The sequence below is a fragment of the Manis javanica genome, chromosome 9 (genome assembly GCF_040802235.1).
Source record: "Manis javanica isolate MJ-LG chromosome 9, MJ_LKY, whole genome shotgun sequence".
In the NCBI taxonomy this organism is placed as follows: domain Eukaryota; kingdom Metazoa; phylum Chordata; class Mammalia; order Pholidota; family Manidae; genus Manis; species Manis javanica.
Window position 1 is genome coordinate 27,130,259 of NC_133164.1, and position 18,509 is coordinate 27,148,767.

An 18,509-nucleotide genomic window follows, 5' to 3' on the forward strand; every position below is an offset into this window, starting at 1 on the left:
TTCAGTCATGCTGTAGATCAGGCTGTCCGCAGCTTTCATTACAGCATGAGGCCTGGGCTTTGTGTAAGCAGTGGTGTGACCTACACAGATTTATACTGCAGAGTGCACTCATGTGTTGGTTATGAAAAATGGTCTGCAGCTCATATCTCACCATCAATTCGTGTTGAGGGGCTTGTCTCTTGTTTAAGATTATTTAGATATGGATTGCCAGTGGCTCTCATAGAAAATAAAGTGACCTGAAGGAATAGTGATTCAACTGAAATTTATGAATAGGGTTCTAATTTGGCCCTGTAATATGCATTTCTGCTCTTGTCTCCAGCTCAGATGAGGGAGGTACACACAAATTCTATGGGAGAGGCAGGATATGTGAGGTTTAAAAGTACCCCATGGGTCAGTTGTCAGTTTCTTCACGGGGGAAATGTGGATGCAGGACACCTCTGCCTGTAATGGGTTATGAGTACTAGAGAGATAATGTATGCCAAGTGCTAAGCACAATGCTTGGTGTATTTTAAGTGTTCAGTAAATGATAATAACCATTTAAATTTTTTAAAATTGTAGGCATAAGCTTGGGAGACATAAAACTTCCACTCCAAGCCCAGCTTTGCCATTCACTGGTTGAGTGATCCTGGTGAGTTACTTCCCTAAGCATTGATTTTTCATAATCTATAATATGGGAATAATATTAGTACATATGTCATAGAGATATGACAGGGTTAAATAGATATCCAATCAATAAATGGGTATAATAGTCCATATCATGTGATCGAATTGTAAGGACTAATAGATGTCAGATCAAGAGGGTCTGTCATATTGTAAACACCCAATAAAGGGTAATTCCTGTGAGATGTTATTAGAAATGAGCCCCGTAAACCACTTTCTTAGCCCATGAACTACTATTGAAGGAGGTAATGCCCTGTAGGACCCTTGTGATTCTTTTTTATAAAAATTAACATTCGTGTATGGATAGAAGTCACATAGAACCCAGTATTTTGAGACTTTCCGACACTAGTTTGATCACAGAGACATACCTTCTGTGTGACCATAAGGGCATTGGTTGACCTGCTTGTGCCTTAAGGCATGTAGACATATGCCTTCTGCCTGGCTTCAAAAGCTCATTGCTTACACGGTCCTTTTGAAGTTGGATGTATGTTCTACATAGTACAGTGTGGCCAGAGGCAAATCTAGCTCTTTGTTTAAAAGGAGGAAAAAGGCCAAGCTAGCATATTGGTTGCTGATCATATGAACTCAAAAACTAACTCATATGAATGTGGGTTTATCTGTAAAACTATGTGTGCTTGGTAGGAGTATGGATGGGCATGTAAATTAAATAAATACATAGGTATATACACATGCATACATAAATGTGCATATAAAACACACACACACACACACAAGCATATGCCCATGGAAACCGCTCCATTAAATGCAATTAACAAAGATGTTCTAATTCTTCATTTGGCAAGAGTAGCATATGTATAGCAGTTTGAAAATGCAAAATATAACAATACATGGTTAAAAATAATTTGGAGTGATATTTCTAAGTAAATTTAAAGTTGTGTATATGAAGAGATCATGCTCAAATATTTTAAGTCTTCAGAGCACAGTCCTTAATGAACTTGAACAGCAGAGAGGCTTTATTTTATGTATATCCACACAAAGTAAAATTCAGACTAGAATTATCAGCTGCATCAAAGAGGCCTGAATCCATTATCCCCACAAAATATACAAAGTATCGGGAAAGTCAATCTTAGCTTACTGAGTTCTAATTATCACATTTAAAAAAAATTATGACTAAGTGGTAAAATAGAAAAAAAGAGAAACAGTAATATTTGTATATTTTGCTTTATGAATGTCAAATATCATTTGTAGATCAAGTATTGGGCAATTAGATGGATATTTTTTCCTATCCAGATATTTCAGTGTTTGTCATCCGAGTGCATAGATACCTAGCCTGAGTGTGATAAGAAATAGATTTGTTTTCCTTATTTTTTTTTAGGTCATGAGCATTTTGTGCTATTAGGAAATTCTCCAAATTTTTCTTTTTTCTTAAACTATCTTTTAAAACATCCTTTTAAATAGATAAAGGAAGAATGAGATAAGAAACATCTGCTCTTTGGGTGGGTAGAAACATTAAGATTCTTCTTTACTCCGCTAGCACGAGAAGCCTCCTTTGTTGTTCTAGTTTCATCCTGATTTCCATCCTCAACTTGGAAAATGTGTACACCCAGCAAACAGCTATTTGCATGGCCGTGGGAGAGCGCTGATTACTGACATACACTCTTCGAACCTCTATTTTGGAATTGTACATGTACAAACCACTCTCCGTAACCATTTTAATTTCAGATTTTGATTAATGGAAGCATCACAATGACAGAATGTGTGTGAGATTTATTTAACCTCTTATGGAAGAACCACTGGCAGTGAGAAGTGCTCATAGACGCTACTATCCAAAGGTTTTAGCAGAGAAATGCCCCTCCTAATGGGCTTATGAAAGACACTGCCTCTGTAATCGCTGAAGTTCAGCTTTAGAACAAGCTGTTTCTTTTATGTACAAAGCTAGCAATTCCCAGGTCTCAGCTGAAAGGTATTATTTTGTTGCTGGAAGATTTCAAAGATATGGCATTTGGAAATTCCTTAATTAGATTTAAGATTTTAGTCACACAATGGGTTCTCTTTGTAACCAAAATGTATTTATTTGGCAGTTGCTTTATTTAGTGCTCATTTCTCACTGTGAATAACCAAGAAAAACTCTAATATGTGAGCACTCCAATAGCTTTTTTCTTTTGAAAACAGAAAGCAAAGATATCTGAAGAGATTTATGGAGAGTGGCCCAAATTGAAACCTATCTGGAAGCACCTTTCCTATTTGCACAGCTAAACATCTTTGTGTTTTATTTTAAATGAAGGAGTACATAGACAGATAGTTCGAAGTTGGAAACACACATTAGGATCTGTTTCCATAAAAACACATTACCCAATCAGCATTCATAGAGGGCTGCCAGCTCTGGAAGGCTTGCATGCCCATGGGTCATCCCAGGGGGATAGACTGTGTATAAATACCAACTGCCAGTTCACAGTTTGTGCAAATATAAAGTCTGTTAGGCCAAAATAACATGTATATAGTGTGGCATGGCAGTACCTAGCTGTGTATGTGTTGCCCTCAGGGTATCTAAGTGCTGGGCCCTCTTCCACTTCTCACTAAAGCAGAATGTGATTTGCAGACAGAGAGGTAAAAGGACAATAATTCTGAGACGTGTGGGTAAGAGGAATTGAGCAGCAACCGTCACGAATCTCTGAAAGACCACAAGGGGAAGAAGGAACAGGATGAACTCTGCGTAACTGGACATCTTTTGTTCCCTGAAGATTACTGAGAAAAGGAAGACAGGATTGGCCCCAGTATCTAATGCTATTTGGTTCCTACTAGGCACTCACTAAATATTTGTTGAAAGCATGAAATCCTCCTATTGCTTCTCATTGCTCTGACTCAAATCTGCCTCACTCCTTTCCTTCCTGCCAAAAATCCAATTCACACATCACCTGTTTTAGGGGTAATTGAAATAGCCTCCCAATTGCTTTTTTTTAAGGCTGTAGTCTCTTCAGTCCAATTCAGCCCTCCAGTTTCTGTTCCCAAACGATCTCTGTGACTGTTTGCCTACCTCCCTCACCCTCTGCAGGTGCCAGTGAAATGATTTCCTTGCCATGTTCCAGGCTGTCCCCCTCCTGTGTCTGTAATTACCCTGACCCCTCCCTCCTCCCTGGAAGATCAGCCCCACCGCATTTCCACTCTGTGTCTTTAGAGGCATGTTGTAAAGACCAGTGTTTTACACTTGGACATCTTTCACCCCCCTAAAAGGCATTTTTCCCTCTTAGACATTCACAGATATTTTATGTGTATCTTTCTTAGAGGCATTTTTAGCTTTCTGTTTTTGTATGAGGGTCCTACACTTTCCTCTCATCAGCTATTCTTTTAAGGGCTGAAGCTCATAATTTATTCATTTTTGTGGTCCGTGTGAAACTCTTTCATACATCTCCTTTGCCTGTGTAGACCAGTCAGTAGCTCCTCTTTACTCTCATCCCATCCTGTGCTTCTGATTTGTTCTTTTTATCCTATTAAAATCATATAAATGATAAAATAATTTGTTTTTAATGCTGTCTCCCTTGAAGGAATGTAAGCTCCACAAAGACTTATGTTCACAGCCAGATCCCAAGTCCCTAGAACGGTGTGTTGTCCTTACCAGACATTCAATAAATAAGTGTAGAGATGATAGCTACATAGGTAGACAGATGATAGATGATAGATAGATAGATAGATAGATAGATAGATAGACAGATAATCAGTCAGGGACACACACACTTACATGTTCATGTCCTTATGTAATCATACTACTCTACTCTCCAAAAAAACCATGATTCAGAAAGCAAGGATAGAGAATTGCCATATAATTGTAACTAACTTTCATATCCTATCTATGTACAGTAAATACTTTCATAGTAGTATCTTTTTTTCTTATGGTACATATGTCCCTTGACCACACTATCTACTCCTTCTGCAGAGTTATGATTTCTGAATCTGTATCTCCCACTAGGACTTCTCTTACATCCCAGAGATCTACCTGGCTTTCTGGATACCTTCACTTAAATGGCCTGTGGAAGAGACCAATTAGTTTTTCCCCAAGCCATTTCATTTCTTTCGTTCTCCTGGGTATATCTCCAGACCACATTTCCCAGACTTTTTGTAATTAGGATGTAGCCACATGATGAAGTTGGTTAATAGACTGTTGATGGAAATTATGTGCATGTTTCTAAGCCTGGCCCATAAAAACTACATTTACCTTCCATTTTCTACCTCCCTGTCTGCCTGCTGGATGTTAAAGATTCAGCAGAGAACTGTGTGGCCCTAAGGGCAGACTGGGCCATAGATGAAAGAAGCCTGAATCTCCCACTGACTGTGTGCAACAGAGACATAACTTCACTATCATTGGTCTGAAACAAGTAAGACATAGTTCTATTTGATAAGCTATTGAAATTTTGAGGTTGATTATGACAGTAGTTGGCCATGCCTGTCTGATATGTATTTCTCTCATCTCTTAGTCCTCATCAGTCAATACCCCTTGCTCTTAATTTCTACCATCACTGTTTTAGTTCAGGCTATCATCTTTTCTTGATTGGTCTATTAAAGTAACATCCAGAATGGTCACCCTGCTTTCTTTCTTGCCTATCTCCAACCTAATCTCCATGCTGCCCACCATTTTTCTTTTGAAAACACAGATTTGATCCTATAGTTCTCACATAGAAAATTTTTAAGTTTAAGATGAATTAAATTTCCCTTTGCACATCATTCATTTAAACCAGGTCATAATCTACCCATTCCCTTAACAACTTTCACTTCCATTTCTAATGTCATAACTCAGGGTCGAAAAAAACAAACACAAAACAACAAACAACAACCAAAAAAACACACAGATGTATACGTATCCTCTAGCAGAGTACAGTTTTCACACTCTTGATTCTCTGCCTATGATACTTACCCAGCCTAATGTGCACTTTCCTTCTGTTTTCTGTTTGACATGATTTCATTCAACCTTCACGGGCAGGCCTGTGCCCCACCCCTCATATGTGCATGCATGTGTATTGCTCTTCATGTAGAGAGCCTTTGATACATACCCTGTAGGATGCTTGACTGATGGCAGTCTTTAAGGCTGAATTGTAACAAAGATTCTCTTTGGCCTTCAAAACTCCTGCTAGCCTCAATTATATTCACCTGGGTGATGGGTATTGTGTCATTCTTTGTTTAAAATAAAAAGGTCTAGAAACTGATGTTGCCCAACAACTGAAATAGCTTAAATGTTCTGATATGATGAGATCCTAAGAAAACCCAGCCATTAGGGAATACTAAAATAAGGCTGCAGAATGTATTAAATTTCTATTATTTAATTCTTCTTGCAAGTATTTTATGATGCTTATGTACTGGTCAATGACAGTCATCATGACATTCATGTTCAGGCATTTTGAATGTACTCTTGAAATCAACCCAAATTTTACACCTTCCTGACCTGTGCATTCCCTCTAGTTTATCCTTATATAAATTTCTCCCCACTTCCACTGCACTTGTTATTTTTGGCTCTTCCAGCCTGGGTTTGGGTAATGACATTCTGAGATCTAACAGTGTTGGAGACTAAACTTGGGGTTTCTGGGTAGGCTGAGTTTTCTGGTGAGCAGTGTGGGTGAGACAGGGGTAGGCAGCAATGGGGAAGTGCCCTGTGACAGGTCCACAGAATATCTGTACCATTTATAATAATGGAATAAATAAGGGACAGTTCAACAGAGCTGCTGTTATATCCATGGCCAGATGTTCAATATTTGCAATTCTTCAGTAATTTTTTTGAGGACCTCCAAAGGCTGCCTGCATGCACAGTGATTTATTGTTTTCTATCATCCAAATCTTAAGGACACCAATAAATTTTTAAGAGCTTGTCTATTTCCAAGGCTTGTAGAAATGATGATTCTATATTTATCTCAATATATGATTAACAATAATTTATAAGTAATGGGTTTCATGTTCTGAAGACAAATTACTGGCCTTTCTTTTTCCTTGTATGAATCGTGGCTGGGGGTTGGGTTCTGCACAGTGATTTTCATGACACCCAATTTCGTAGCTTGTACTGTCGTGATGAGCTCATGATTTCAGGTGAGGAATAAGCAGGAGCACATGAACCCTCAAGCAAAAGAGATGAAATTTTCATCCAAATGTCCTAAAGAATAAAAATGATGGAGATAAAAACAGAAAATATATGACATGGACAAAGTTGTTTCTAACTAGAACATTTTTCAAAGTTTTCCAGGGGCATCAATTGCTCTCTGAGCGAATCGTTCAGTACAGAGCTCTAGTGAGAGCATTCGCCAACCGTCGTCCCTGCCTGCAATTAGATTAGTCACGTGCTTGTAGGCCAGGATTTAAGGTGATTTGTATTCCAGAAGAACTCTTGTGCCATGCTTTTTAGAAAAAAAATAAAGAAAACTACTAGAGCATGAACCAAAGATTGCAGATTTCTTTTTCTTTTTAAATTTTTCTTATTTCTCTTTTGGTTTTAAAAGGTTTATCTTGTAAAAACAAAGGAAGATGTAGACATTGGAATATAAATGTTCTTATTATCCCCAAACAGAATATTTGCTATTGTTACCATGAATGGCATAAGAATTCATTGCATGTAGACTTTTGTATTTATCTTTTTATCATCTATTTTATGAACTACTGGTGGCAAAACCTTATATACCTCTCTAGGTTCCAGGTTCACAGCACATCATTATTAGTGTTACCACCATCACCTACGCCAATCATGATCATATGTACACAGCGGGTCCTCTGCAAATAATTATCAGGGCTTCTTACACCAATGTAGGGCCTGTGGCAGGACAGATGCTGTGTGTATAAGAAAAGTAAAACTTGGGAAGGGTAACCATTTGATTAGCCTGCTGAGTTGTGTGGATCTTAGCCTGTCTTCACAGAATAATTCTGTGTACTAGTGGCCACACTGGATCAAACTGATCAACAAAGTCTGCGTGCAGACACTCTGAGGGCCATGGCTGCTATTTTGGGATTGCAATGGATGGCACTGCTGTGGAAAAACTCCCATCATGCTAACTGATCAAACACTATTGTCTCAGGAATTTGGAGAGTCATTTTGCTGCTCAAGCCCTGGCCATAGAATCTCATCTTTTATACATCTATTCTTCTAAATTGCTTTCTCATTCTTAAAATATAAAACATATTGGGTATACCTTGGTATTTTTAAGCAAGTGATTGTATCTCAACTTAAAGATTGCAAATAAAGCCAGCCAAATTTTCCAGCTTTATGTGGGATGCCAACTGGGTAGGAAAGTGAAATCTCATCAGTTAGGTAGCTCTTTCTACCTGCCATGTACCTAAAATTTTGAGAACTCAGTGGGGAAATGTATGTCAATATAATATTATATAACAACTGCAACAAAGGCCTTATGTACAAAGTTTACAAACAGCACAGAGAGATACTCTTAATGTATGAGGCATAGTAAATGCTATATGAGAATTGCTATAATGAGAAATGTTATATAAAGCTAAAAGTATCCTCACTTTCGTGGCCTGATTAAAACTGATGTCAATTAGAGCCTGACAAATACCTTTTGCTATTATTGACACTTCTGTTCTCAAATTGTTTAAAAATTCTGATGAACCAGAGCTTCAAATGATTATCCTACTAATTAAATAGCCAACCATTTGTTTAAGTAGGCAGTTTAAGTAATAATGTTGACTGCTTTATACAGAAAGATCTACACTCCATGTTAATGATTGATTTCCTTTATCACTGGCAGTTATTAAGAATTATGACCGTTCATGTTTAGGAAATACATTCTGCCATGAGAAATCTGGGAAATCCAGGCAAACTTTGGTGAACAAGCCCTATGCTTTACTATCTTGGATTTTGCTTTGTACCATTCATCAATTTGGTAATAATTGTACAAATAGAAACATTTATGGAGCAGGCACTACTGTGTTCTTGGCACTGTACAAAGGGATTTACATCCTGTTTTTCAAATGTGATCCATAGGTCAACTGCCTCAGCATCACCTGGAAGCTCTTCAGAGAGGCAAACTCTCCGACCCCACCCAGGCCTGCAGCTTCAGAATCTGCATTGTAAGTGGCTCTCCCTGTGCGTTTGCACGTTGCAGTCTGAGAAGCATTGCTTTCACATGTCATTTCTAATTCCTAACCACGGCCCTGCAAGTTCAAAGAAGTTAAGTGAACGTGCAGGGTCACAAAGCTAGTAAGGGACAGTTCTCTTCACTCAGATTATATTGGTCATGTTTTTATATAGTTATACCCTATGTTTGTTGAAACCTTACCCCTTCTTAATTGTCCAGTTCAGGTTCCACCACCTCAATTAAATCTTTCTTGATGTCTCCTGTTGCTCATAGCTTTTTCATGTTCAGGTATCTCACAGTACGTTGATTTGTTGTTTTTGCCATATAGCACAGTCTCATCTTGGATTATTACTGCTGGGGTCCATGAGGGTAAAAACGATCTTTTTTGGCTCACATAGCCTATTGCAGCTAGCATAACAACCACCATACAATATGTGTTTAATGGACCGTTGAATAAATGAACGATTGCCTTTGCCCTTTAAATAAAGCCTTTCTGTAGCTTATTAGGACAAGTAAATCTGGTTTAGTATGTTAGCAGCTGCTAATTGCTTCAAGGTTATTACTGCCTGGCTCACGTTCATATTAATACTGATAATTCCTACCATGTATACAGGATTTTATAATTCAGAGAATATTTGAACATCTATAACAACGTTTAATCCTATAATCTTGTGGCATGAGGACTCTATTATCCCCATTTTACAGATTCAAAAATTCATACTTCCAGCAATTAAGTGACCTGCAAAATATTACAGGCAATACCATGGGGCAAAGACTTAAAGCCTTCTGATTCCACAGTTTGTGTTCTTTCTGATGTCTTTCTGAGGCAAAATAATGTCTTAGATGAAGTCAAGAACTATTTTCTTGAATGGTGTTTGCAGTAGAAGTCCTCATATACAATATACATTGACCTTAAGATATTCCTCAAATGAAGACATTGCAATCAAAGATAGAAGAAAGGAAACATCTGTAGGATTCAGAAACTGGTTAGCAATGTGCTGGAGGGGATGAGGCAAGGACCGAGTTATAAGCAAGCCTCAGATTTGGAGCTCTGGTGCTGAAAGGTGAGATGGTGTCATTGATCCAACAGAGACAGCTTAGGGCTAGGGAGACCTTGGGCTCCTTGGGGGAGGAGAGAGGTCCTGGCTCAGCGGTCCCTCTATGTCCATCTTTGGTGGTATGAATTGTTAAGATGGAACTTGGTCTCTGAGTGACTTCTTGAATCATAGGGCACCTGAGTGAGAATTAAACTTAGTTGTTTTAGCCACTGAGACTTTAGGACTGTTAGCAACTACAGTATAATCTCTACTCTAGGCTACTTGGACTCATGGATATATAAGGACACTCTTCTTAATTTTACACTTTATTCTAATTTATCCTAATTCCTTTCTCTCTCATTGTCGTGAATGAGCACCCTGTGAGTCAGATTTATAAAAGCAGCAGCTGAGACATTGCTGGTTCACACTCATCCAGGTCTAGAAGACTTTTCTTCTAATTTTTGATGGCACAGAGTAGAAAGATCTAGGATCTGGAGTTAGAAATCCTTAGTTACAGCCCAGCCTTGGCTCTGCTTTTCAGTAGTTGTGAACTAAGGAAAATCACTTAGCTTGCCTGACCTCAATTTATTGATATACCATCTGGGTGGTTATTACTGTGTAGCTTATATGGTTATGAAGAGCCAGTGAGCTGCTATGGATGAAAGCAGTTTGTAAATTTTAATGTGCAATATCAGATGTAGTTATTATTAGTATAAGAGTAGAACAAAGGACAAAAGAGTAGCTATCAATGCAAATATCAGCCTAAACGCAAGTTATGTATTTTTAAAATTAAGACTTGTATTTTTAAAAATATTAAAGTGAGGATGACCCGGTATTTAGCAAAAATCAGGGCTAGTGATAAATCATTTTTTAGAAAGACTACTACTTATTGAGCACTTACTACAGGCCAGGCCTGTGCTACCTGTTTTGCCTACTTTCATTGCAGTATAATAATGACCTATAAAGATTCTCTGTCACTTAGCTTTATAGGAGAAGAAAATAGACCTTTCCTTTATGAAAGTAAAAAGGGCTGATTCTAATGTGCATTTTTTTTTACTTTCTCCATCAATCTAATTATCCACAGTTCCTATATCCTTAAAATGACATAAAAAAACAGTGTGCTAGCCCACATTCCTGGTGTACCCAGACCATCATATCTCAAGAGTAGTTCCAAGAGAGCTTGTGGATGAGCAGACCGATCACTAGCCAGGGCCGTGGGGAGGCAAGATGGGTTCCCGGCCAGGGGGCAGCCTTAAGGGAGTGCTCACCCTTGCTGTCACACCTGAGCCTGGGTGCCTGCTGAAAGGTCCCTCCCCAGGCTCCTGTCTTGCCTTACCTTAGGTCTGGCCATTTTGCTCCCTTTGCAGCCTTGCCAAAAAGTAACAGAAAAAAATGCCCTAAAATATCCTATTATATACATAACAATTTCTTTCTTAAGAAGCTTAAAGCCACTACTTGTGTCACACAATATTTATACAAGTGTAAGAGGCTGGAACTCAAGACAGTTAAGAAAATGACATATTCCATGATAGACCACAAGGGCAGGACCTGCTAAGAAATGCGGCGGGTAACAGAGCCCAGCACAAATCACAAGCCTGCGGGTGAGTTTCCTTCAAAGACTTAGTGCAGATGAACTTCCTCTGAATGCGTCCCAGACAAAGGTCCCTACAGGCCAGGGAGATTCCTCCTTTCAAAGTCTCATCTTGGGATTTCCTTAGGGAAATAAACCCACTGCCTGTTTCCTGTTCCCTTTCCTGTAGCCCATGGTATTATTCTGCAAGTTGTGGGCAATTGTTTTCTTTCTTTCACTTTTCTGAATTTTCCATTTTTTTTAAGTGTGTATTACTCATAATGAACACATTTGCAATTAAACAGTGAACTGGACCTAATCTATTGCTGTTTGTTTTTGGCCCTCAAATGACTATTTTATACTCACTCCCGTCCCTGCATCTCTCCCCACATTTGGGTTCTCTTCTAGTCTTTATTTTATTTTATTTCTCTGATCATATTTTTTAAAATAATTTGCCATTCAAGCATTTAACATGAGAACTGCCCTCTTAACTAATTTGTAAGTGTATGGAAAACATATAGAAGTTCCTCAAAAAGATGAAAATAGAACCGCCAAATGATCCAGCAATTCTACTTCCGGGTATTTATCCAAAATAATTGAAATGAGGATCTTAAAGAGATATTAGCACTCGGATGTTCATTATAGCACTATTCACAGTAGCCAGATTGTTAAAACAATTTAAATAATCTACAGGTGAATAGATAGGATGGTATACACATACGACAGGATATTATTCAGCCTTTAAATAGAAGGAAATCCTGTAACACGTGACAACACGGCTGAGCCTTGAAGCCGGGAAGTGAAAGAAGCCAGTGCGACTGTCCTTCTGTTGTCAAGGCCGAAGAGCTGCTGATCCCCCCAAAGGCCGAGCCTTCCCCATGTGCACTGGCTCGCCTGCCCTTTTCACTTCTCTTCTGTAGTGAATGTTCGTCTCTTTCCTGGATCTTTGCTATCAACATGCACACATGCTGTCTCCCATATTTAAAATGGTCTTGGATCTCAATTCCCTCTTCATCCACAATGCCATTTCTTTCTTACCTTCAAGCCAAACTTCCTAGTACTGGTCTGTGGACACTGTCTTCCCTCCCTTATCTCCCATTCTCTCCTCAACACACCCCCAACCAGGCCTTCTTCTGGCTCCACACATCATTGAAAACGCTGCCGTCAAGGTCAGCATTGACCTCTATGATGCTAAACCCAGTGGATATTTGTCTCTTTATATGGTCCAACTTCTCATTAGAAATCCACACAGCTAACTGCTCCCTTTTTCTTGAAACATTGTCTTTTGGTTCCAGTGTCACCTGCCTTCACATCTGTGCCTGTTGGTCTCTTTCCTGTATTAGTGCCCACTCAGCTTCTCTTTCCTTTGCTGGTTTCTTCCTCCCTGAGTAACTCGATCCTGGGACTTGATGCTCTCCTCTAAGCACGCTCTATACCAAGGGTTATCAGCGAACCCATATTTTTGAACATGAACTGCAGACTCATGCCTCCATATTTTATATCTTTAGCTCTGGTATCTCCCTTAATTTCCAGACTCATATATATAACTCCCAATTTGACATTGCTAATTAAATGTCTAATAATTTATTCAAAATTTCAATGTCCTATGTGGCAGGACTTGTTGACTCTACCTCTAAGTCATAGTTTGAATCTAGAAGCTTGAATTGGGTGGTAGCTTCTGGAAGACATTAATATTAATAGTTTTCTAACTGGTCTCATTGCTTCCACTCGTAGTGTCATACTCATTCACTTCTATGCTCCAGACTGGCGACAAAGTGATCTTTTGAAAATGTAAATTAGGTCTCATCTCCTTCTTAAAACTTTTCAATCTCATTTCCATCTCAGCTTAAATATCATTGCCCGGCAAAGGCTTTTCCTAACACATAGTTGAAAGTAGCACTTTAAACTGTCACATTATCCTGTTTTATTGTCATCATCTTTTTTTACCGATAACTGATGGCTAACTGCTCAATGGCTACTATGTGCAATCTCCAGTAATAGAGGCACATTGTCCATTTTGTTCATTACCTTAGCCTTAGTGCATAGCACTTGACACATATATGCTCAAATAAACAAATGACCAAATACATAAATTTATTCAGCAACATCTGCTTTAATATGTCATGACTTTCTTTAGCTATGTCTACATAACACCTAGTTAAGGAGATTTTTTTCAATTCATTTGGATAATCACATTAATCTTTCTTTAAATAACTGTAATAATTTATTTGACTACTTCATTCACATCTATGAAACAGTGGTGGGTTACTCAGCTGGAACTCCCTTCATGCACGTTACATGATGGCCAAAAGAAGGAACCAGCTTTGGAATGTTCTTTGTAATCATCACACATGATTTGGTATCCTTAAAACAAAATATGTAGCCCCATGGTAGTCAGAACCTTTACTTGTGTGTGGTTTTAATGTCTTTACTCCCCTATTGCTCACCTAAACACTTGAGAGTGTGACATTGGTCATTCCACCCCAGATAACTTTTGGCACCTAATGTACAGTCTTCATTCCAGTGACAGCTAGCTACTTGCAAATCCTCTTTTCCTCATTGTATAACTACAAAGCACCTGAAACCACAAAGCACAGTTACTGTGCAAGACTTTCGGGACCTATCAAGGTATTGGAAGAGGGCTTATCCAAGAACATTCTGCAACAACTCACTCTCAAACTGAGACCGAAGCCACCCTGGTTTTGCGTTTACTGGCAGACAGGAAGGAGACAATATTTATTTCCTTGCCCAGATAGAGGCACTGTCTCATTGCATCACTCCTGGGCTGTTTCTCCCCAGCCACTGCCGTGGAGCTCCGGTGGCTTGAGTAAGAATGTTTCTGAGCAGCTCTCTGCCTTCAGAGCAGCTCCCCCTTCTGAGTCTACAGTCTTAAAATTCCTCTCCAGTAGAGTTTCAGCCCAGTGCCATGGAAGGCCATGTCTTCATCACTGTTTTGAGTGACTGTCATTCAGCAGAAGGCACAGGCACAATACATCTTGTCTTCCCCCAGCTAATGATCTCCTGGGAGGTCGGTCAGGCTTGCCTTTCACATTTGCTGTGGCTACGTTTGCGCTGTATAAACTCCTTGCCATGGCCTGGCCCTCATTGTTTCCAGAACCTTGGCTCTCCTTACCATCCTCATCATCCAAATTTATTTAAGGATGAAACTATTAGAAACACAATTGGTGAATTAATGTCATAAGGATTGCTGCTGGCAGCTCATCAATTTTTGATATGCCACTCAGACAAATGAAACATAAGCCACCCAGAACAAGGGGACCTTTTGACACTTCAAAGGAAACCCCTATGGGTGGTTTCCTCTTGAAGCCACACTAAACTGGCTCGATCTCCTCAGCTGGAAGCTGCCAATGTCTCATTAACCCCTAAAAAGGCCCGGCATGAGCTTTTCTTTTCAGCTATAATTATGCCATGCACTCCTGTTATGCTGCACTGAATCGCAACACTGTCACCAGCACATTATAAACATCCACCCTAATTGAAAAGCAGATTAGACTCTTGTGTTAATTAGCCCAAAAGCCCGCCCACTTGCATGCATTATGATTGCCTCTTAAATACTGAGGATGTTGAAATCCCTCAGAAAGACAAGGCAGACTTAATTGCAATAACCTGCAAATTAAGTTTAATTTACTTTAAATTTACCGGTTTAGCAGGCTCATTTGATGGTGTTAATGTTCTAGGAAATTAATTATCTGAATTAGTCATGCCTGGTGGAGTTTTGCAGCAGAATACATTGTACAGTGGCCTATTAATAACAGACAAACAGGACAGGATTAATGAGAAGATTATGCTTGAGTTCTTCAAAAAAAAAGGATCCTGACTGAATTCAAATATAATCACCAAAGTGCAAATACAGACACAGAATATAAACAAACTGAGATTTATTACACTATATGGCATGCCATTCAGGAGAAACAGTAAAACATGACCATTGAAATAGCAGCCAGCAAGAGCTCTGTTCTATGTGGTCCTACAGAGCTCTCCTTTCCTCAAACTCTTTCCTGTTGGCGATGAGATCCATAGATGGGCAGTGGACTTCAGAGATGGACTCAGTAGGGCAGTTAGAAATGGCTTCCCTTTGGTTAATTCTATGGACCTCTTGGGAGTTTATAAAGCATTAAGATACTTGCAGACATTCTCTGCCCAGATCAGGATACTATTAGTGATAAATAATCTTAAAACAATGATGATCTTGCTATGACTCTTCTCTTTGTCCTGGTACATCTCTGTCTAGCCCAAGTGTGGGGAATTTGGGGAGGGGGGATTTGGAAGAATGAGAATGTAAAGGCTGGGGACACAAACAGAGCATTGACCCCTTTGGAGAATCATCCAGATCCTCCCCTCAATGAGGATAAGGAAAGACGGTCACTCCTCTTGTCCACTCAGGTCCTAGCACACGGCCTGGAACAGAGCAGGGGCTTAAAAACATTTTCTTTTTGGTTTGAATGGATGAAACACAAAATTCTCTAAGTGACATTTTCTGAAGAAGAATATTACAGGGTATTGCTCCCCAAAATATAGAATTTCTCTGAAAATCCTGTGCCTGTCCTTCCATTGTTATACATAGTTAGACTTTCTCCATTTGGTTCAGAAGAGACACACACAGGCTTTCTCTCTGCCATCCACAGCAGAAAGAAATAGCCTCTGGGTCTCCAACTAATAATCTTTGACTGGCTCAAACGGAATATGGCCATAGAGTGATTGACCTCAACATGCCAGATTACTGATTGGCCCTGAGATGCCCAAGCCATCATTTTCTTGGAGCAATCACCGCTTTTGTTTTGATCCTGTCCACAGCTGTCACGCTGTGGTGAGCCATTGAAAGAGCCCACATTTACATCCTTTATGCATTTATGCTTCTCTGCTTAAAATAAAAATGCCACCACTTGAAAGAAAGGCTGAACCATTGATTCTGTTTTTTAAAAAATTATCTCATTAAAAGCCAAGTGTTCGGGTTTAGTTAGGCGTGGGGGGAGACATGCAGAATATGTAAACTTGCTTTATGGGGCATATTTAATTTGGGGGAAAAATAATGAGAATAAAAATTGTTTCAATATGTTTTCTGTATTGTGTCAATATATCACACAGCTCCTTTCTGGAGTCACATTTGCTGTTAGGGTGGTTGGGTTTTTTGTTGGTTTTGTTGTCGTTGTTCTCTATTGAATTATAATCTGCAGCAGTAAATGAAACTGGCACCAAAGCAGGTGTTATTAAAACTGGGCAGGAAAAGGACAATAACCACATAATTCCACTTTAAAGGCCGGTATGTGTATGGTTGAAACGACTTTGGTTGGAGCCCAAAGGGAATAGAAAATACACCATAAAGAAAATGGATTTCAGTGACAGACAAAAGGCAAATGACTAATATATTTACATATAACATGTGGTGTATTCATTGCACACCATGGTGACAGAATTGTTTATTTCATTTATAATTTATACAGCAAAATCTTATTAAATGTGTAACTAGTTTGCCAGATGATAATATACATAGGAGATTAGGCTTCTATTATAGAATATCATTAACAAAAAATATTTTCATTTTTGTGAGTTAATTTTTTCCCAGTCCGTTCTTTTCAGCAGTGTGTGCTCTGAGTAGGAGCCTGCCTCTCTTCAATCATGGCGACACCACGGTAAGAAGAAAGGAGCTGTGAATTCCTGCAGGAGAGGAGTGCCCATTGGCCAAAATAAGGCTCCTTTTCTGGTGTTTTCTAGAATATCAGTCTTCAGAATATATAAGGGATTACTGATGGGTGTGTATGAACTTTAAGGTGCTCTAGAGATTCCACAAAAACTTTTATCTGGCAAACAAAATTCTTTCAAAGGCCAAAACCAACAGAATTTTAGAACTGAGATGGATTATCTCAAAGACTAGAGGGGAGGGTCCTGTGAGTAGGTGGTGTAAAGAATGATCTCACTATGCTGCCTTTCTTCTGATGGGCCGTCAGGTGAGAGGCTTTAAGGAAACTCCAGACATCAAGGGTTCATGCAGTTTTGTGGATAATAAAATCCTGCTCGAGATAATAACTGAACAAGCTTTTTTTTTGCTTCCAGCACTATAGCGTGTACACCATCTACCGTGCGATCTATTCCTCAGGCACACACAACCTACTCTCTCCTCATTCCCATTATTCATCTTCAAATAAGAAAAGAAACCCCCCCCTTTAGGATTTTCCTTCATGCAGTGTTACTTAATGAGGATTAAACCACTTCAGAATGTTTGTAGGGAATCTCATTCCAAGGCAGGAGAGGAGTGCTTGTGAGGGGCTCAGGGATGGGCAGGGCTCGGTGGGGGTGGGGGGGTGTTGGAAGTGAGGTGGCAGAGAAATGCTTTTAAACAATAAAACGTATTTTACTTTCAAGCCTTGAGCTCTCAGGCTTCATTCCAAATAATGTATCCTGACAGTTCATGGCTTCTCTTAAAAACGGGGTGAAGCTGTTGCAGTTGCGAGCTAGTGTGATAAAACATGAAAATACTTTATTCAGGTGAGGTGGAAATAGCTGTTCAGCCTGGTTAAGTTACACAGAAACCTTTTCCTCTCTAAATTAATGTACTGTGCAAATATCTTGCCTGTGACACCCTAGCTGTCCACTTAATAAAAGCCTTTCCATTGCGAACTGCGTCTTAGTGAATCAAAGCATTAGCGAGTGTTCCAAACCTAACACCAAATAAACTTGTACATTCAAAACAGTCACGTGAGGAAGTGAATCTTAGTGCTGCCAATCATAAGTGGAAAATGCAGAGAACATATATTTATTCTGTGTATTCTTGGCCTGGGAGAAGGCAAATCACTGCTGTTTTATTTTTTGTACATTTTTTCCTCTCATTTGTTCCAGCATCATTCATGAAGGGAAAAGGCAGCTCACAGGCATCATCCTTTAGGTGCCAGAGCATCAAAGTAACAACAAAACAAAAAAGAAAATCAGGAAAAATAGAAAAAGTGATACTATTTTCTTTGACTGAGGCTCAGTGTGGGACAGTATATGATGCTGCTCCAACAGCGACAGGGTGCCTAGGGTCAGTGAACCGAGGTAGGGAGTCTAAAATCTAGGAGAGGAAATGGCTGCTTGGACCACATCTAGGCTATTGTGTTCAATTCTGGGCCTGCGAGACCCAAACAAACTAGCTACTGTTTAGAGAAGAGTGAAAGGGGTGATAATAAAATATGAAATTTTGTTGCATGAGAAACAGTGGAGAAAATGGGA